This window comes from Nomascus leucogenys, chromosome 4 (genome assembly GCF_006542625.1).
Source record: "Nomascus leucogenys isolate Asia chromosome 4, Asia_NLE_v1, whole genome shotgun sequence".
NCBI lineage: Eukaryota > Metazoa > Chordata > Mammalia > Primates > Hylobatidae > Nomascus > Nomascus leucogenys.
This window is the reverse complement of record NC_044384.1, coordinates 96,107,388-96,128,689: the sequence shown is the minus strand read 5'-3', so window position 1 is coordinate 96,128,689 and position 21,302 is coordinate 96,107,388. Positions and strand designations below refer to the sequence as shown.

Here is a 21,302-nt window from a genome sequence, read left to right as displayed (position 1 = left end):
ACTCTTACCACTACTCTCCCCCCACCATAATCATCCTCATCTTCACCACCATAATTCCCACCACTACCTTCATCATCACTGTCAAATGTCATTGAATGGTCCCCTACTAAGAACCAGGTTCTGTGCTGAGCCCTTCATATATATTATCTCTCTTCATGTTCATATCAACTCTGAAAAGTCAGTTTATAATTTCAGTTTTATAGATGAGAAAACCAAAACTCAGAAAGGTTCATTAACTTGCTTAGAAGAACCCAGCAGTTTAAAATGTGTTCCCTACTAATATACACAAGAGAGTTTATTAATCCAAAATCAAGATATCTGTTTAAATGTCAACCAAAAGATTGAGGTAAAAAAGACATTGATATGACTTGCTTATCTTTAACAGGAGACACTGAAACTAAATAGTGGTTTAATAGCTTCTCCTCAGCATTCTCTCTCCTAATGGACTTTGCAGGACTATTTTAGGTTGAAATTTTTCCTGTCTAGTACCAAAGCTCTTCAAAGATTCTATTCCCATCCCTTACCCTTTTGGGAGATGGTCGGGGAGAGAGAGGGAGGTGTAAAATCCCTCTTACAAATCCTTTTCCAAAGATCTTTGGCTGAACAAAGACTTTCCCATTTAAGAGCAGGTGACAGAAAGATTTCTCCCATAGGCAGCGCATTAAGGCTCTCTGCAGAAGTAAACAAATCTGTTATGATGAAAGCCGGACATTCCTCAGGGCCAGGATCTAATGAAAATGTCAGTGTTTTATGCAGTTTAAAAACTGACAATTCAACAGTTTTACAGGAGCTATTTAATGTTTATCATCACTTAGAAGGGCTCAAATGCAGACAAAGGGAAGGGCAACTGAAGAAACCAAGTGGATCTTTGCTTGGAAGCCGCCATGTTATCTATAACCCATGAGAGTATGGCAGTTTATAAATTACCAGGCAGCCTCAGGCAATAAAGTGTAGGTCTTAGCAAATGAAAGTTGGAAATCCACACTCCAAGATACAATCATCATAGTGACCATGTTCTTCACTTTCATTTACACCTCACCCCATTAAAGACCCAGCCACTGGGGAGTGAGGATACTAGAGAAAGCCCTTAAACTAACCTAAGGTGATCCATTAAAAGCTTCTGAGTTCTTGCCAAATTGTGCTTTAGATACTATCAAAACCACTAAAGAACAGAGAAATAGAATATGTAACTCCCAAACCAGTAGTGGGAAAATAGAAATAAAGAAAGCACAGTAATCCCAGCACTTTGGGAAGCAGAGGCAGGAGGATTGCTTGAGCCCAGGAGTTCAAGACCAGCCTGGGCAACATAGTGAGACCCGATCTCTACAGAAAACAAAATTAGCTTGGCATGGTGGCATATGCCTGTGGTCCCAGCAACTTGGGAGGCTGAGGCTAGAGGATCACTTGAGCCCAGGAGTTCAAGGTCACAGTGAGTTGTGATCATGCCGTGCACTCCAGCCAGGGTTATCGAGCAAGACCCTGTCTCTGAAAATAAAATAAAGTCAGTAAAAAAATTAAATCTAGTTTTATGTTGCTTTTAAAATGGAAAATGGACCAGTGACACACAAAGGCTAAAAATAAAAGGTTGGAAGAAATATGCACTTGCACATAGGAACAGAAATGTAAAGGCAAGAGCATTAGTAGAGATGAAGGAGATTATTAATGAAAGATAAGAACAACCTACCAGGAGCTATAACATTAGTTGATGACATTTCATACAATTAAAAGTATATCCTAGATAGAGAGAGAAAAAAAATGACCGAATCCATAATGATTATGAGGATTTTAATGCTTATCTCTCAGAAACTGAGTAGTTACCAGCTAAAACATTAATAGAGATTTAGAAGATTTATTAGATAATTTATAAGCTTCATCTAAAAAATATACAAAGAACATGCACCCAAAGAGAGAATTCTCTTCAAGTACATATGAAATATTTACAAAAAATTGAACATGTTCTTGGTTACTTAGAAATCTTAATAAAATACAAGAAGCATTATTATGTACTTGACATCTGCACTTCTCTGTTAAAAGAAGAATGATTTGGCCGGGCGCGGTGGCTCACGCCTGTAATCCCAGCACTTTGGGAGGCTGAGGCAGGCAGATCATGAGGTCAGGAGATCGAGACCATCCTGACTAACACGGTGAAACCCCGTCTCTACAAAAAATACAAAAAATTAGCCGGTTGTGGTGGCAGGTGCCTATAGTCCCAGGTACTTGAGAGGCTGAGGCAGGAGAATGGCATGAACCCAGGAGGCGGAGCTTGCAGTGAGCCCAGACCATGCCACTGCACTCCAGCCTGGGCGACAGAGTGAGACTCCGTCTCAAAAAAAAACAAACAAAAAACAAACAAACAAACAAAAAAACAGAAACAGAAGAATGATTTTAGAACCTTACACATCAAGGCCAATCCACCCAGTTTCCACCCAGCCTAGAAAATAGTCCTCATTTTCTAAGGCTTGTCTTGGTGTTACCTCCTCAGAAAAATCTTCTCGGGTCACCTTAAGTCCAGTAGTTCTTCTCATTCCCAGTGACTCCTTAATAACTCTACTGTATTTTTCTTCATGCAACTTACTAGTTTCTGAAGTCATCCTATTTGTTACTGGTTCACTGCCTCCCTGGCCCCACCCTTTGAAATATAATGTATTTGCAACATCTACCTCCTGGAATGGAGCCTGGAACAGAGTAGACATCAATGAACATGTGCTGATGAAAGCCTGACTTGGCACCCTACAGTGACCCTAGCCCCTCTATATATAGCCCCTGTATATATATAGAGAGATATATAGACCTTGCCCCTAGAATAGATCACATTACATCAGGATTATTTGTGTTACAATCTCAGTAAGAGATAGTGAGTTTGTCGTCATATCCACTTACATAATAGATGCTAAATAAATGACTAAACTATGTCCTTCCCCATGCACCAAAAGAAGCCACACCTTGGGAAGCCACGTCACCTGCTTACAGCCACATCTTGCTAACGACAGAGCCTGATTCCTGACTGTGAGCATTACTCTGCTCCTCCACATGGCCTCCATGTCCCCTGCAACACATCCTATTATGTGTGGAGGCTGCAAGTGAGGACAGAGGAGACAACTTGCAAATGTCTTTTTCACCAAATTCAGTGTTTCTGTTACTATTATATAGATACTAGCTTTTGCCAAATCTATTAAAATTGACTCAAATTATCATTTCTTATAGTAACTGCATGTCTGCACAAGGACTGCATTGTCCAATTAAAGAAACAAAGAAAATAATAGTTCCTTGACTCACAATCAGCAGTGTGGCCATATTATCAGCCCAATAGTTAAAGAAGGAGGAATCACTGTGTGACCTTGGGCAAGTTGCTTAGTGGCCGAATTCTCAAGTTTCCACATCCATGAAATGCTCATAACATTAGTGCTGACTATGCAGGCTGCTATGAAGACTAATTAGATTACTCCGTTAAAGCACTGAACATAGTACATGTGTCCGAATGAGCTGGATAAATGTCACTAGCATTTCAGACACCTGCATAGTCAACTTGATTCTTTTGCACTGCTTTGCAAGCTTTGCTCAAGAAACTGGTTTTTGATCACCTACCTTCCATAGCCCTTCCAGAGATGCACCACTGTTATGGAATGAGTCTTAATGTTCCTTTGAATCTGATTAAATCCATTCCTCCCTGTTACAGTGGAGCTAGAAAAATCCTGGCCATGGCCGGGTGCGGTGGCTCACGCTTGTAATCCCAGCACTTTGGGAGGCCGAGGCGGGTGGATCACGAGGTCAGGAGATCGAGACCACGGTGAAACCCCGTCTCTACCAAAAATACAAAAAATTAGCCGGGTGTGGTGGCGGGCGCCTGTAGTCCCAGCTACTCGGAGAGGCTGAGGCAGGAGAATGGCGTGAACCCAGGAGGTGGAGCTTGCAGTGAGCCGAGATCGCGCCACTGCACTCCAGCCTGGGTGACAGAGCAAGACCCCGTCTCAAAAAAAAAAAAAAAAAAAAAAAAAAGAAAAATCCTGGCCAATGCCAGATGTATTTGTTGGATGGCCTTTTTACTGAAGATTTCAGGAAGATGGGGCTGCTATAGGGGCAGTCAAGATCACAGCATTGATTAACAAAGGGGCAGGTTGTCTGGGGAACATTCTTCTTTGACCTAACCCTTCTTCCTGAGAAGGAGCTATGCTAGAATAGAAAGTTTTCACCACAGACATCTGCTTGCCAGATCTGTCCCAGCACTGTAGCCACTGGTGAGAGCCATCAGGCAGTATAGATTTTCCCTTGGATTGGCAGCTACTTGAGAAAGGGCACAAGCAGGCTTCAAATTTATCATGGAAGACAGGAGCAGTACAATTTTGACAAGGACTCCCTCTAAACATCAAAAACTTTTGCAGACTCCTCCACCTAAGTGTAATTTTATTTCTCTTCAAATAAATGGCTGTTGAATAAATGACTAATAACTATAACCTCCCCTGTGTGCCAGAAGAAGCCTGACACCTTGGGAAGCCACGTTGCCTGCTTACAGCCACATCTTGCTATGGACTGAGCCTGATTCCTGATTGTAAGCACTACTCTGCTCCTCCACGTCCCCTGCAACACATCCTATGAAGCATGGAGACTGCAAAGGAAGACAGAGAAGACAACTTGATACCTGATGATCAACAGCTACTAGGAATTCAGTAATGTTCTGAAATGCTAATGTATTTAAATTCAGTAATGTTTTTAAATTTTAGAACTCATAATAGGGTCTATGCACACACCAGAGAAATTATCACACATGTATTTATGAGGCATTCTGTTCTGGATCATGGCTCATTATGTGTGTGTGTGTTTGTGTTTTTGCAGATTTGAGGACTCCCAAGGGTCTTTAGTCCACAGATAAGGAGATAAGTCATGGAAAATGTAGAATTTGTTCCTTTTAAACTGGAGTTTTTAAACTTCAGCACTAAATCAATAGTGCTATGCTATAGAAAAGGAGGACTGACTACAGTCATCTATAGTAAGCAATTCTCAGTTGGAATATTCATACTCAATATGTGTAACATTTTGATCAGGTTGAAGATAATGACAATTTTTTTCTACCAAATTATTTATTTTCACCTCAAGGTTGATCTTTAAGATTGAGTCTTGTGGGTCAATAACACCTTGGACTGGTAGAAGATCAAGTTCTACTTTCATTTTCACCAGGAACTAACAACATAACCTTTGACAAATCATATCGCTATCTGGGCCTCAGTTTCCCTATCAGTGAAAAAGCTCATGTGAGCCACCGAGGCATAAGACTATAGACAGGACAGAAAATGGAAGGGAATTTCTACAGTTGACCACCCAGGAAAAATGCAGTAATGGAACCAAAGCCAGCATTAGAAGTAGCAAGGAGATGAATCACTGATCTAGAAAATATCATCAGAAAAATAGGCTGTAATCTTGTGAAGTTATCCCAGAACATAGAGATGTAATCTGTAAACGACAACATGATAGATATGGGAATTACATAGTGAGAACCTGAGGATAATAGATGCTCTAGAAAAAAAGACCAAAAAACTAAGAAAGGGAGCCATAAATTTATGCAATGAAACATGTATGTGTCAGGTTAAAAGGGCATACCAGAAAAATGTAAAAGGGGTAAGCAGTACAGATAATCTGGCACAATTATTGACTTGCTGATGTAAAGAAAAAACAATCTGTATATGGATCTGGAAAGAAAATAACAGGCTGTCTTTAAGAGCACACGTCAAGGTGGGCCTCAAGAACCCCCACCCATAGAAGTACCTCTCTGTCATCATGCAGAAGATGGGGGAAACATTCATGTCTGCCATCTTCTCCCCACCACCCATGTCCCATTTTTTGTTGATTTATTTGGATTTTCAGATCAAGACATTATTTCTGGTTTTTGCATTATACCCCTTTGAAGAGCCTCTTTTGACATGCATGCTCTTCTTTGATTCCAGTGTATGACAGTTGCTTGTGATGCTCAACACCAATTCAGGAAGAGGAATAGAAGCCTAGAAGAGTGCCGATGGGGGCAGAACACTTGTCCCAGAGAGCGGGGGAGCTCTGCACAAGCCTCAGTGCAAGCTTTTGGAAGTTGTCTGTGTGGACACGGCCTCTATGCCTCACCTAGAGCCATTAAGTCAGAATCCCTAATGCAGTGCCTGGGCAAGTGCCCACGTGGTTCTTATCGGCAGCCTGGGTGATGAACTGCTGATGTCGCTCTTACTGGCCCTGCCACATGGCATCTGGACGAGGAGCTGGGGAGGCAAATCTGGGCATCATTAATGCCTGCTGCTGTCCATGGCAAGCCTGCCACAGGCCCTCTTCTGCAGGGCCAAAGCAGGTTCACGCACTGTGCGGACGGGGGCTGGGGGTAACACAAACGAAGGAAGTGAGGCAGATGTGAGGAAGGCCACATCGGTGACCAGTAAACTGGAGAGGGCTGGCTGGACAAAGGAGATTGCTGGGGCGATCTCATGGGAATATAGCTCGCTATAACCAGATCATCTGTTTTTTTCCAAAAACCCAGAAAGCCAGAATCGTATATTATATTTTCAGGTTTCTGGAACACTCTGAGCCAAACAAAATGCCATCTAGGCGGAATTGGCTTATAAGCTCCATATGTAACTCCAGGCTTAAATTCTTCATGTCCACAGAAATTGCCCTTTTATTTTAATCAAAAAAGTCCTTCTTAGAAACAGGTCAGGCCTTTCTCAGCAAGTAGAAACCTAGGTGCTCCAAATGACTATCTTCATTAATTTGTTAATTGTTTAAAAAGCTACTCAGACCGCCCTGAAGTTCAGCTGCTCCCTGTCATTTCACATTCACATTGGTTGTGTGCAAACAACCAGCGAGCTGTCCTTCGGCACTCTAAAATGCCACGAGTCCAGGAAATAAGTGCTTCCTGCCTATGGGAGAGCTCTGCCCCTCTAAAGAGAAGCAGACACATTCAGAGCTGGTAGCCTGGACTATCACTCCTAAATAAGAGAAGGATAAAGAGTGGGGAGCTGGGTGCGGTGGCTTATGCCTGTAAGCACTTTGGGAAGCTGAGGCAAGAGAATCCCTTGAACACAGGAGGTCGAGGCTGCAGTGAGCCATGTTCACACCACTGCACTCTAGACTGGGCTACAGAGTGAGTCAGATCCTATCACAAACAAACAAATAAACAAACATTAGGGCTTCTGGAAAAGTCCATCGGACAGGAACACAAAGGGATCCAGATGCCAGAGTAAGTACTCCGCTTCCTTTTTAATAACCAGCATCCACTGGGAACTTCCTGTGAGCCAGGCTTTGTGTTTCAGCTGCACAGTGAAACAGTAAGTCCTCAATAACTATTTCTGAATGGGTGGATGGATAAATGAATGAATCAGGTATCTCTTTTATTTCACATTCCTGAAATTGAGCCTTAGCATTGTGAGGGCATTTAGATTTGCAAAATCTCTTCCTTCCTTTGGCAACAATTTTCAAGAGCCAGATCTGTGCAAAGTCAGCGTGTGAGAGATTGAGAAAACAACAGAGAATCTGCCGTCAAACTGTGTCCTGGACAGAAGGACATGTGAGACCTGTGAAAGATGCCTCTGGATCCAGAGGGCGGTGAGAGAAGGCAGTTCTCTGGGAAGATTCTCTGAAGATGCTCACAACCCTTCCCTAAAAGCCATACAAACCCCTCCATGGAATAGTGAATGTCCAGTGCAGGCGGCTTTGCTCTCAAGGAGACCAGCAGAGGCTGCTCTGAAAAGGAGGTATCTCAGACAGAGGCACCATAAGAGTTGGAGGAACCAGGAAAACAACCAGGAACAGCTACCACGGTGCTGATGTCATGCTAGGACAGTGCATCTACTATTAGTGGACACTTGGAAATCTCAGTCTCTGCAGGAGGAGCGCTCTGCCGCTGGGGTTCATTCTGTGGCAGTGTTGCTCAGGAGGTTCTCTGCTGTGTAGCCTCTGTGGGCAGAACCCTAGCTATTGTAGGACATGATGCCAGCTCCCCGGGGACATTTTCCCTTGCCCCCCTTCCCATGCCACCACAACCTAACACCTAAGCCATCAGATGTCCATTCACCCCCGATGAACGCCTGATCATCTTTCATTTCATGGTCTCAACCTCATGTCTCTCCTTGCCAGCTCCAGAGGGGCCTTGTTTCCCTCTTCTATGCTGTGCTAGTCTCTGTACTCATCCTTCACAGTGTGTTTCAAGGTGTGAAAATGTAGCTATTTGCTAAATCCTGCCCAGCCTCTGGCTGTGGGTTCTCAGAGGGTGGGACAGGGCATCCTTGTCTTGTCCCTACTCACAAGAGAAGACGAGCATCTCCTTAACAATAAGAAGGGCTCCCTCATATATCCACAGAGCTTAACATAGTAAGGATATTCTTACTCCTCATCCTGGGATATCTTTACCAGGTAAGGAGAAGCTGGAAGACCTTAAGAAGCATTTCCCCCTTCCCTACCTCCATGACTTCTCTCTTCTACAGATCTCAAATGAAAGGCTTCCTAATGAGCAAAGAATGTCTAAAACCAGAGATACTATATTTATAAAATAATAGCCTGTTATTGTGAAAGTTAGAGCTAGAGATAGTCAAAACAAAAATAAGACAAAAAGTCCAAAAACCATTGCCCTTGTTCTTGGACCCAGAAGTCCTAAATCTTTAAGAAGCCCCAGCCGGGTGCGGTGGCTCACGCCTGTAATCCTAGCACTTTGGGAGGCTGAGGTGGGCGGATCACAAGGTCAGGAGATCGAGACCATCCTGGCAAACATGGTGAAACCCTGTCTTTACTAAAAATACAAAAAATTAGCTGGGCGTGGTGGCAGATGCCTGTAGTCCCAGCTACTCGGGAGGCTGAGGCAGGAGAACGGCGTGAACCCAGGAGGTGGAGCTTGCAGTGAGCTGAGATTGTGCCACTGCACTCCAGCCTGGGTGACAGAGTGAGACTCTGTCTCAAAAAAAAAAAAAAAAAAAAGAAGCCCTTTGCCTCAAATCCAATTCATTTTTTGAAACAAATCATATTTGAAATATGTGTTTCTCCCTGTCTCATTATAAAGAAAATCCTGAGATACAATATTTTCACATTCCGTAAAAATCTGAACAGCTGCTTTATACGCAAATCACATGGTATACATGATATCCCAAAGATCAAAACTGGCATTCATAGATAATCTTTTAAAAAGACAAAATCCAATGAATATGGTCGCCATCCTTTCTAAAACTTGAATAAAGACAGTAAAAATCATTCACTGACTCCATCAATATTCTTGTGCAAAACAGATGATTTCACCCTCCCCAGCATGTCTCTCTGGCCACGTTTATTCAGTTCCCACTGTGCCTGCCAGGTTGACTCTCAGAGAGAGAAAGCAATGAAAATATATTACACCAAGATGAAACTAAACGACTTTAATATTTCCTTAAGATTCAGCAAATCCTTTCAGACTTTGCTAGCATTGTGAGGGCATTTGGATTTGCAGAATCTCTTCTTCCATTTGTCCACGACTTTTGAGGCCAGATCTGTGTGAAGTCAGTGTGTGAGGGACCAAGAAAACAACAGAGAACCTCCCCTCAAACTATGTCCTGGGGAGAAGGACACCTGAGACCTGTGAAAGGCTTAAAGGTGAGGCCATTAATATTGATTATGCTATTAATATATTACACATCTATATATATATATATAAATATCAATAATATTAACCAGTGGAGAGAGTAGCTTAGGAATATTTTATAATGTGAAAAAAATACTTCAGTGTCCAAGTCTCTTATTTAACCTTTACAATTCTCTCTACCCTACTTGCCTTTTCTCTATGTTCCTGCTGACACTACACTCAGCAGGCATGTCTGAGGATGAGAAAGAAGGCCAGTGCGGCATGGCAGGGCACGGGGGAGGGAGAGAACAGCATCGGATGAGGTTGGGAAGGTAGTCAGGGGACGGAGCATGCCAGGCCTTGTAGGCTTGAGCTAAGCATTTACATTTATTACAAGTACAAAGGGGACTGCCTGGAGGGGTTTAAGAAGGAAGTGTATGATGTAATCTACATTTTGTAAAGATCACTCTGCCAACCTGCCTGATGAATTTATGCCTTATTCCCTTGATCAGATCACAAGGAGCTAGAAGGCAGGGCCATATGTAGTTACTCTCCCTTTAATACCCACATATCATGGACTGGTAGAATGTTAAACCAGTGGCTCTCAAACTTTCCTGTGTATCAGGATCATCCAGAGGCCCATTTAAACACATCTTGTTGGACTCCACCTACAGAGATTCTGATTCAGTAGGTCTGGGCAAAACCTGAGAATTTACATTACTAAGAAGGCCCCAGGTGATGCTAGGATGCCAGTTGCTCTTCAAGGCACTGTACTTAGAGAACCTGTTTAAATCTGTTTGCAGAATAAATCAGTCATAAAGAAACATGCAAATTTTTTTTTTTTGGTTGGTTAGTTGGTTGTTTTTGAGACGGTCTCACTCTGTCGCCTATGCTGGGCTGCAGTGGCATGATCATGGCTCAGTGCAGCCTTGAACTTCTGGGCTCAAGCGATGCTACAGACTCAGCCTCCTAATTAGCTGGAACTACAGGCATGCACCACCATGCCTGGCCAATTATTTTATTCTTTTGTTGCCAAGGCTGGTCTCCAACTCTTGGCCTCAAGTGATCCTCCCACCTCAGCCTCCCCAGTCACTGGGATTACAGACATCAGCCACCATGACTGGTGAAAATATTTTTAAAACAAACAACAGAAATAATCAGTGGTTTAAATTTTATGTAAAATGCAATCATTTATTCTTTTTCTTTTTAAAAATTATTCTTTTCAATCTATAATGTGATGATAACAAAAGGACTAATCATTGCATACGGAAGTACTCTGAAAGGAAATAGATCATTGTGATTAGGCAAGATGAGACACTTCAGAGGCTGCATTGCCAAGTTTAATTATAAAATTAAGTGTCATTCAAAGAAATTTTTATTGCAAAAGTATGTGATTTACTTCTGCAGGCAGTTATTACAATACTGCCTCAATCCAGAAGGAATATGAGGTGGTGAGGCATCTCTTGGTTCAATTCCAAAACTGAAAATTAAACTACAATTTCCTTAGAACTCAGGAATAAAACTCATCATGGCTCATTCTGTTTGGTTCAAAGTGCACAACACTGATGAACACATCTACTATAAAAGCAAGTAGATTCAAACTCTCTTCCTAGGAGGAACCCCCAAAGATTCCAACTTAGGTGCTTATTATGCCAAAGCAAAAATGCAACTCAAGAAAGCAACGTAAATACAGACTCAGAGCCAACAGATGAGAATAAAAGTCAGACCTAGGAGAGTTGAGTACAGATGGTTGCACAAGAAGCATAAGGCCAATGCCCTGTGGTCTCTGTGGGTTTATTATTTTCTGCCACATGTGAGGCTTCGGTTTCCATGTATCAATGTCCATCTACTCAGAAATCATGATTGCAGGCCAATCAACAATAGATAGTCCAAACTCCGTGATGGCTTGGGGTTTAGGGGTTCAGTAGGAAGCTCTCTGGCCTGAAGCCTGACAAGTCATAGGTTCATATTCTGCTTAGGGAAGAAGCTGGTTAGGTATACCCAAAATCATATAGGGCTAGTGAAATCTCATCTATTCATTCAGTAGTTACTCTGGATCTCATGGTCTAGCAAGTCAACTGGGCTGGGCTGGGGGGTAGAGGAGGATTCAAAACATCAAAAGCCACAAAATCAAAACAAGCAAAAGTGTTGAAAATCACAGGCCTTGAAAAGCAAATAGTAAATATAATAGTCATTAAGTAGCAACCAATGACCAACCTTCCTCTCTGTCCATGTAGCAAGATCCAAACAACACTGTGTGGCCGCCATGAGGCTGACACAACAATTTACATCATGTGGATGATGGACCTAGATTCTCGTTCTACACTGGTGGGAAGCACAGAACAGTCTGGCTGTGAATTAAATACAAAAATAGCAACTCCTACACTCTAGCAAAATATAAAGTACATGTGAGCCCCCAAATCCAAGCTCGTTATGCAGAGTCTTTCTGAAACCCAGCACCCAGCATTTGCCGTTACCCACCTCCAAAAGGGTAAAAGTAAACATTGGACCTGCTCTGGTGTTAAACTGCCACCGGATCCTCCCCGCTGTCTCCCTCCTCCTCTTCTTCTTTACAGACAGGTAATGTTGGATCTCGAAGGAACTGGGGGCTCCCACTCTAGGCAAAGGTTGGACAGGTGATCAATGTACAGCATGAGATTTGGCTGTGCCTACGTGCCTCCGACAGAGCTGGATCATCTGGGACAATGAAAATTATAAGCAACAAGAAAGCAGTATTAACAGCAAGGGCAGGGAAACCAGGACAGCACATACCACAGTTCCTAGGACACCCAGCAACCATTCCTCTTCTCATTCAGTCATTCTACACACATTCATTAAGCATGGTGCCAGGCTCTGGACATATCATAGTGACAAAGAGGAACACAGGCCCTGCCCCCATGGAGCTTATGGGGTATGTGGGAGAAAGACGAGACAGGCAGTTACAGGACAGCAGGTAAGGAAACCTAGAGGGTGCCATGGAGCACAAAGCAAAGGCAGCCAACCCAGACTGGGGGTCAGTGGCCAGGGAAGGCTTCCTGGGAAGAAGAGACACGTAACGCTGAGCCTGGAGAACCCATGGAGTTAGCCAGCCAAGATTGGGGTGGGTCAGCACATGCAAGATCCCTGAGAATCTTTGGCTGGTCTGAAGGACTGAAAGTCCTTTATTCTCAGCCATTCTGCAGCCTATAATCCTACATCCAACCATAGCACCCAGATTTGGAGTCTGCAGCCCTGATGACAGGAGGAACTGGTGATCCTCCAATGGCCACAATCCAGTTGCATTTTGACCTCTGCCAGTGGGATCTCAGGAAAAGAAAGAACTTAGAAAATAGCTTTTTGTTGTTGTTGTTTTGTTTTTTCTATAAGAAGAGAGAAAAAATAATGCAGAGTTGAACTGCTATGGAATAGACCCAATTGCAGCAATCCTTTCTGCACACCAGCATCAGGGGTAAGGGAGATGCCATCCTCATGGAGATTGTTGAAACAGACAAGAAGGTGGATCACAGTTTGGTATCACAATATGGGAGCCCGCTTTGCCCCTTCCTTTCCTCCAAGTCCCTGAGAAATTGCAGAGGGAGCGCTTTGTTCTTCTTACCCTTGGTGTTGACGTCTAAAAGGCTATCGCAGACATGATACCTCCCACTTGCCTTATGCAACTAAGGGAAACCAGATAGCTTATGAAGCCAGTCTTGTTAGGGGCCTCCACGTGGGGGAAAAAAACAAAACAAAAAACCCCCCAAAGGGTGGGAAAGTCCCAGCAGCTTGAATATTGCCCAGGACTCTAGCCACCTTTGCATTACGAAAGAGATCACTGGAGAGGATGGCTTAAGACTGGGTAGTAAGCGTGTGGTCATTTGACCAGACACGTAGTCCAAAGTAGCTTTCTGTTTTAATATTATCATATGATCCAAGTTCTACAAACAACATCCTTGATTGAAATCGAAAAGAAACAAAACCCTCACCTCTAAGAAGCAGAGCAAGCGGCGTTTTTAGAGACAAAGAAAGGATAGCTTCTTAACCTATGACAACACAAATTTGTTTAGGTTTTCCCTCCACCAAGTAAGTAAGCAATTAGGTTTTTTACAATAAAAATATCCCCGTGCATGTGCAAACACCAGAGGCAATCATATAATTACCCTGCCCAATCAGATTCAATTGCTGACAGTTGAGTTCCTCCTGCTCATTAACTTCAGATCGCAAAGAGGTCTTTACGGAAGCCCTTTCCTTCTCTTTACAAAGGTTCCTATGATGCCGTGATCAGCCCTGGCACTACCTCATGCAAGATAATCATCCCCAAATCACCAGGGCCAAGGCCAGCCTCCTCTGGCTTCCTTCTGAAAAAATAAAATGAGAAATTCGAAGACACGTTGGCTTAAACACCCTTGCTTCATTTGGGGATCTCACTTCTAAATATAATAGTAACCTTTCACCCCCACACTTTAAGTGCCGTAATTACATAATTAAAACCAATTATGTCATTTAACAGAGACTTTTTCAAGATACGGCAAGCCAATTACCTCAATCATTGACCTCAAAAGATTTCCCACACTGACCTGCAACAATGAGAATTGGGATAAATTTAGACACTGGCTTCCGAAGGCTGGCATGGACTAGCAGGGTGGGTTGTAACTGGTCTAGATTCTTTCAGACTTTAGAAGCTAAACTGAATTCATTCCCACCTACACCATCACTACTTGTTTGCACAATCCTTCCCAGATCCCAAGATAATTGCTTGATTTTTTATAACCACTCTGATGGAATGATTATTTCCATGTTGCAGACAGAAAAAGGAGGCAGGGAGAGTCCTAAAGTTATCTGAAGTCAAGCAGCTAGTGTTAACAGCAACGCTAGGGCAAGACCTAAGTCTTCCACCACAGAATTCAAAGTCTCCACGTAGTGAGTGGTGGGTGGGTGACTCGCTTACCGCAATTTCCCTTTGAGGCAACACATTTGCCCCCACTTTTATTTAATTCACCTGCATGGCACAAGGTTCCACTGCAGCTCAGGGGGTGTGTCCTAAGTTAGGCCCCAGCCAATCAGCTTCCAGCATTCCTCCCCAAGCCACAACATTGGTTCAGGATGAGCACATGATCCCATCAAAGCCAATGAGAGACACTGACACTTTTTGCAGGGCCTGTGGGACCTCTGCCTAACTGTACTTGGAGTGACAGGAGGGAAGACTGGAAGTTGAGCAGGCATCATGCTCCACCAAGGAAGTGAGGGTGAGTGGAGCCAAGAGATGTGGAGGGAGAAACTGGTTCCAGGAAACACCCTCTATTCCCTATCGCTTCATGCTGCGAGTAACAGGGGTTATTCAAAAACACACTGGAGAAAGCAGGAAGAGCGCCACCTACAGCTTGGGTAGGCTCCATTTCGAGGATGGAATCAATCCACTGTGGCTCTGAGGCCTGCCTCCTGCTTGCGACAGTTAAATGCCTTCAGTTTTTGAGTTATTTAAAGAACCTACCATTTTATGGGCAGGAGGAAGCACTTTAATCTGCAAAATGATTTTTATCACAAACTAAACATCCTTGTAACTTTTTGGTCCTCTGCTTTGGTCGAAGTTGTCTCTCCTTGGAGCTCAGACAGCTGTTGGAGCTCAGAAGATCTGCCTCCACCCTGTACTTTGCCCTGCTCCCTGGTACTCTGGTGCTCCCCAATTCCTAGATCCATGTGGGATGTAAGAACTCAGGATCAGGACGCTTGCACGCATCAAAATGGGGCATTTTCTTTCTCTTTATCCCAGGACTTGAGGGAAAGCAAAAAACAAACAAACAAAAAACAAAACGAGAATTCCTCTAATTTAAGGTTTTCAACCTTGACACTTGAAGTTTTGGGCCAGACAATTATTTGTCATCAGGACTGCTTTGTGCAATGTAGGATATTCCTGGCCTCTACCCACTAGATGACCCATTAGCACCCCTCATTTGGGACAACCAAAAATGTCCGTGGACATCGACAAATGACCAGGGATGGGGGCCAAGATCCCCCCTCATTCCCCAGCTCCCATTTCCTGGTTAAAAACCACTGCTGACAGCATCTTTAAAAACATAATTCCTTGTAGTATTATGTTGTGAGACTGAGGGAACCACCACCCTCCTTAGAACTTTACAAGAGCCATATAAAATATTCCCTGAGGAGAACTGACTTCAAGAAACTCCAGGATACCAGCCTGGGCAACATAGTGAAATCTCATCTCTACAAAAAACAAAACAAAACAACACAAAAAGTAGCCAGGCATGGTGGCATGAACCTGTAGTACCAACTATCCGGGAGGCTGAGGCTGAGGTGGGAGGATTCCTTGCGCCTCGGAGGTCAAGGCTGCAGTGAGCCCTGATGGTGCCACTGCACTCCAGCTTGGCCGACAGAACGAGACCTTGACTCCAAAATAGCAATACTACTGTCTGTCAGGGCTATGAAGCCACATAAGACTTGACCCATTAAGGACAAGAGTGAAGAAAAATGTATCAAATAGAAATAATTTTACCTAAACACTGGCACGAGGAAAAAGACCTGGAGGAGAAACTTAGAAATGAAAAGCAGTGAGGCATCTATATGGTGAGTTCCAGCATGGGTGCTCAGCTTCTCACTTTCACAAGTAAGAAAACGGAACTTTAAGGTTATTGCTGGGTTTCTGGGATTCAAAACCCAAAGCTAAAAATGTGGAAGAGGTTGGTGTTATCAGAAATGATCTTTCCAGTAAACGCCTAAAACTCACTCACTCTGCAGAAAAAAGCCAAAAATGGTCAAGCTTCACTTATTTGGACAAATGTGGGAGAAGTCATTTAAAATAAGCAAAATTGATGGATTTATAGATTTCAAATGCCAGCAGTAATTAAGAGTAAGCTGGGCCGGGCACGGTGGCTCACGCTTGTAATCCCAGCACTTTGGGAGGCCGAGGCCAGTGGATCACGAGGTCAGGACATCGAGATCATCCTGGCTAACACGGTGAAACCCCGTCTCTACTAAAAATACAAAAAATTAGCCGGGCGTGGTGGCGGGCGCCTGTAGTCCCAGCTACTCGGAGAGGCTGAGGCAGGAGAATGGCGTGAACCCGGGAGGCGGAGCTTGCAGTGAGCCGAGATCGCGGCACTGCACTCCAGCCTGGGTGACAGAGCGAGACTCCGTCTCAAAAAAAAAAAAAAAAAAAAAGAGTAATCTGGAAGAGGTCCTTCCTTCAGGATTGGTTTGAATGAGAAGACAGAATTTATTGAATTAATATAAGCATTGTTAGGCTGGGAAGAAGGGCTTTGAGTTAGTTTGTCCTCTCCATGAGCTAATTAGTTGTATCTTCACACAGGCAGCTGGCTGAGACCAGCCCAGGAATTCCAGAATAGTGGGGTTCCAATGAGGCTTTGCTTCCAGGCACAGACATCTGTGCACCTTGACGTGCTGATCAAGTCAGTCAGGAGAACCAGGCTGGCTTGTGTGTGAAGGCTGGGCTGTTTGGGGGCCTCGCTGTGTGAAAAGATTTGGATTCTAGCAGTTTCTTTCTCTACAAGTTCTAGTGTCTAGAGAGATGGAGAGGCCTATTAGGGGAGTTCAGATGACTGCAGCTGGGACATCACTTCTTCTTCAGGTCCCAGGCAGCCTCCCCTCCAGCTATCAGCATGTCTCGGCTGTCCCATGCTGTCCCCTCAATCTCCAATTGCTCTCCTTTCTCTCCATCACCAGAGAAATGTGACTGCCTAGGGAGCAACCATGTCTTGAAAGGAGAAAGAGCAAGAATAAAGGTGTCTCTGAGGGGCCTTGGTTCTCCTCCCCTAGTTCTTTTAGGCATTTTGTTTTGTTCCATTTGGATAAAGAGCTAACATTTAGAACAATAATAGAAAATAAAAGTACTTGTCTGGAGGGTCTAGCAGAGGTCCACAGTGACTCTTACGAGCTGTATAAAGGACTGTCCCTTCTGGAGTCTAGTAATTAAATCTGGAGGAGTAGTCCTCAAATCTTGTTAGTGAATGAAGTTCTCAGGGCACACTCTTCCTGGCTAAGCAATCCCATCCCAGCCCCTCTCTACTGAAATCATTCATCCTGGTCAAGTGTCTTTCTCAGAATACCTGGGTATGTCAACAGAAATAAAAGAGAAGTGCACCCCACTTCCTAGTTTCAGCTGGCACTAAAACAAGAGAATGAGTTGTGCGTTTTTTGGTGGAGGTGCCTCCTGATCGAGTCTACACACTGGCTTGTGAACATGTTGTCTGTACTGAAGAACTTATCCCAACAAGGAGGCTCCACGTACACCATAGACAAGTACTGTCCTCCCCATGTCCTTTCAGCATGACCTGAGAGAGGGGCAGTCTCAAAGTGGTAGGTGTCACAAGAGGTCACTCTCATAGTCAACAACTGAAGACTTCCCAAAACAGCAACTCCTTGCTTTTGCCCCAGATAAGCCTTATTCCCAGCATCAAGAAAAGGATTTTAATGGTGTGTGGACTCCTGGTTCAGGTAGAAGTTGGTATCCAGAGATGTCATTCCTTATTTATCAAGTACTTATTCAGCAGGTCCAGAAATGTTATGCAAAATTTGGTGTTCATGCTTATATACTTTATTCTGAGGAGCAGAATTATGGTAGCCATATTCTTAAAGCAGTTTGAAGCTCAGAATTAAAAATTAAGCAACAGTTGGCATAAAGCGATCCCTTAATTTTTTTTTTTACCAGTCTTTCCGAGGCAAAATTTACACACCATCAAGGTCATCCATGGTAAGTGTAAAGTTCAACGATTTTAAGTAAACTTACAGAATTGTGCGATCAGCACCACAAACCAGTTTTAGAATGTATCCACTATCTCCAAAAGACCCTGCGACTGTTATAGTAAACTTCCCTTAATTTTCGCAGCAAATGTTCTAGAGTTGAAAAGAAAGCTCTTTCTACATCTGCAAGGCTGATCCATTTTTCTCCCTTTCCAAGAACTCTACTAAAAAATTATTTGTTGCTTATCTGAAATGCAAATATAACTGGATGTCCTGTATTTGTGAAATTCTGGCAACCCTAATCCAGGACCAAAGCAGAATTAACCAAATAAATGAAAGTGCATGTCTAGAAATAAATGTACTTTTCTGGAGCATTATAAATAAACGTGAGTTATTTTCTTAGTTTTGAGCCATTTGAGTTCTAAGATGGTCAGAACCTAGTTCCAGTTAGAATACCGGTTGAGAACTAAGCTACAGAGACAGCCTGAATAATTCACAACCCAACTGCTGTTTTACAAGCAAGCCTGGGACCTCAGACACTCATAGGATTATATGCTACATTTCCCTTGAAAGGTTAAACTGGATGTAATTGTTAACCTTGCAGCTCACAATCAGAACTGGAAATGTGACTTTTAGGGGCACAAATTATAGGGAAATCATTCTTAACCTTTTTGGGGGGCGGTGTCACAAACTCCTTTGGGAGAATCTGATAAAAGCTATGGACCTTCACCATAGGAAAATGCATGTATACACATTCACAACATTTTCCAGGTAATTTTCTTTTAGGTGGGACAGATTTCATAGATTCCATGACATTGTTCATGGAAAGTTCAAGGGTGCAAGAGCCTGGGCAAGTTGATTAAAACCATCCTGGATTCTTATGCCTTGCTTTTCTCTTCCTCCTGTTTGTGTGGGAAGTGAAGAAGTCAGGATAATGGCAAGGGAACTGACTAACTCAAGACGTGGCTGTGGCCGGGTGCGGTGGCTCATGCCTATAATCCGAGCACTTTGGGAGGCCAAGGTGGACGGATCACCTGAAGGTCAGGAGTTCAAGACCAGCTTGGCCAGCATGGTGAAAACCCCATCTCTACTAAAAAATAAAAAAATTAGCCGGGCGTGGTGGTGGGCACCTGTAATCTCAGCTACTTGGGAGGCTGAGGCAAAGAGAATTGTTTGAACTCAGGAGGCGGAGGTTGCAGGAAGCCGGGATTGGGATTGTGCCACTGCACTCCAGCCTGGGAGACAGAGTGAGACTTCCTCTCAAAAAAAAAAAAAAAAAAAAAAAAAAGACATGGCTGGGCTACTTTTGGCCATCAGTGGTAAGACCTGGAGCAACTTGCCCACACTTCATAGACTTGTGTTCACTGTCGATAAAATGAACAAATCAGCCTGACTCTGTTTTCACAAGTTATATTCTACAGATCTACTGGAAAGGTATCTGGGAAGGGCTCTTTCAGGATCTGAAGCACTGCACAAGATTTTGTAGGAAAAACAAAAGTTTTAAAATCACTAGGCTACATGGTCCTCAAAGTTACCAAAATACTCTGAGTTTTAAGCCATCTGATTATCTGATTCTAGATTCTAAAGAGTGGAAACCAGGCATCAGTTGGGGAGGATCTGGGTGTTCTTCTTCTCTGAGTCCAAGGAAAAAAGGCATTTGGTAGGGACAGGAGAGAAAGACATCCCAGCCCTCACTACTCTCCAGTTCTGCAACATTTCTTTCTTCCTTTGAGCTGTTCTCCTTCCTTCATATGAAAAACTGTCTACAGGTATGGTAATGGTTTGTCAAAAACTACCCACATTTTTTCTGATAAAATTTAAAAAATCCTTTCCCAATTATATGAATTTTCCTTTGGGTGACAAAGATACCCAATGATCTATTATATCATTATATACTACTATGCCAATGATACTAGTAGACCAAGTGGATAAAAGACAAATGTGCTCACTCTGAGTTTTATAGATGGCATCTCTTTAGTGCCTTAGCGGCCCCTACAAAGTAGCCTCCAGTATTATCATCCTCATTTTTTAGAAGAAAAGACTGAGCAGGGAAAAAAGGTTGAGTGACTTACACAAATTCACCCACCTAGCCAACAGCAAAATGGGATTTCAAGTCACAGAGCCTATGCTCATACTATGTTGAAGAGATAAATTATAACACTTACCACTAAAACAAACAAACAAACAGGTTTCATTCACTCATTTTCTCTCAAAAACAAATAATCTACCACTTTAAGGAAGTGTGTTATCACACCCAATGATATCAACCATAAAACTATTTTGGACGTTTATTTGATACTTATTGATGTTTAAGCAAGTCTACTATGTTCACAGTTATCACCTCAAAGAAAAATATATTATTTAGTTTTTAGGTTTTATCTTATCTGTCCTTGGTCCTTGAAACAGCAAGAGGAACGCGTACACTCTGTTCTTACTTGTTGTCATAGGATACCAGCTGCCTGCTGGGAAAAGCATACTGGGAAGTACTGTTCTACACTTTGTATTAAGACTTAACAAATAAAAAACCCAGAGCCTGTACAAATCACAAAGTTGACAAATTTCATGGCTTAGTCATGGTTAACGTATCAGATTTCATGGCTTGACAGCGATTAACAAGAAAATCATATTAGAATTACAACTATTAGTAGATTCTTAGAGATTTGATAGAGAAACTCCAAGCTCTCCAAACGCCATTGCCCACCGCACAGCCCTCTTGTCCTTCCTCCTGTGGATAGAGCCTCCATGAATCCAGGGAGAGCAAATGGGATCTTCCATTGTTGGTCCCAATCACCTCACCTCCTGACTATGGCAGGAGTGAGCCAGTTCCTAGTGGGCCCCAGGGAAAGGTCTTAGCATCCGCGAAATAAAGTGAGGTTTAATATTTATAGCCTAATTCATAAAACTGTAAGGAGAAAAAACATACCTCATTTGTACATAACACAGGTATTTTACCCAGTATTATATGCACTAAGGAAAGGAATGAATGATCATTGTTGGAACTATGATATTTTCGGTGAAAATTAAGTTTCCATGTCTTTACGAGGAAGCAATTCAGCAGAGG

The 21,302-nt window shown here is 43.0% G+C and overlaps 1 protein-coding gene across 4 annotated transcripts in view; it reads right to left on the bottom strand.

The window, feature by feature from the left end:
• Positions 1 to 21,302, bottom strand: part of ERC2 (ELKS/RAB6-interacting/CAST family member 2) — a 987,712-nt gene that overhangs the window by 89,194 nt on the left and 877,216 nt on the right. For all 4 annotated transcript variants that reach the window (XM_030811582.1, XM_030811583.1, XM_030811584.1 and 1 more), the window contains one exon: positions 12,061 to 12,247. The gene's annotated coding sequence lies outside the window, so the exon portion shown is untranslated. The remainder of the gene's footprint in view (positions 1 to 12,060; positions 12,248 to 21,302) is intronic.